The following is an 822-nucleotide window of genomic DNA, read 5'->3' as shown; positions in this document are numbered from 1 at the left end:
GAGGGATCAAATGCTTACATTTGTGTGTGGTAATCTCTCCATGGCCATGCACAAACATAAAGGCTCTTTTCAAAAACTGGATTTACCAAAACACTCATTTCTTGAGTCAGAATTATATTACGGTCAAATTGAATTGCATCAGTGCTTTGTGTGCTTGTCTGTGTGATGGTATCTGCAGGTGTGGCAGGTTGAATATTGCTTCAAATGCAGATGTTTCCTCTACGTGTAGACTCTTTGTATTCAGCAGCCTCACCTTTTGTGTTTACATGCACTCATCTCTGACTCTGCATGGAGGTCAATAAAGGTTATTATCTCTGTAATCAGAAGCAGCAATACAAATAAACTTCAATTGTAAGTGACTCGGCGATGATAATAGCTACATACAACAACATAATGAGAATGAATTAAAAGTACTCCGACTTGAGGGTGAAATGCCGTTAAAGTCACGTGATCTTTGTTTAACAATACAAAAATAGAGTTAACTGTGTGACGCATTTGCACAGGGGTGTTTTTTACTAAAAAATCACAACACATAGCATGTAATGTCTCTCAGGGAGGCAAGATAAAACAATGGGTCCGACATGATCTGAGATTCTACCTGCAGTTGCTAAGCAACACCCACCTCCAACCTCTCAATCTGTCCCATTGGTCAGCAGGAAAAACGCACAAGGAGCCCCATTGGCTAAGAGAAAGTTAATAAACTTTAGCCAAGACCTGCCTCCTTGTGTGCGCACACACTCTCTCCCTTTCTCTCCCCCTCTCTCTCTCTCTCTCTCACACACACACACACACACACACACACACACACACACACACACACAC

Source organism: Anarrhichthys ocellatus, unplaced genomic scaffold (genome assembly GCF_004355925.1).
Source record: "Anarrhichthys ocellatus isolate YVR2014 unplaced genomic scaffold, GSC_Weel_1.0 scaffold6, whole genome shotgun sequence".
NCBI lineage: Eukaryota > Metazoa > Chordata > Actinopteri > Perciformes > Anarhichadidae > Anarrhichthys > Anarrhichthys ocellatus.
The sequence above is the reverse complement of the archived record's forward strand: the minus strand, read 5'-3'. Positions refer to the sequence as shown.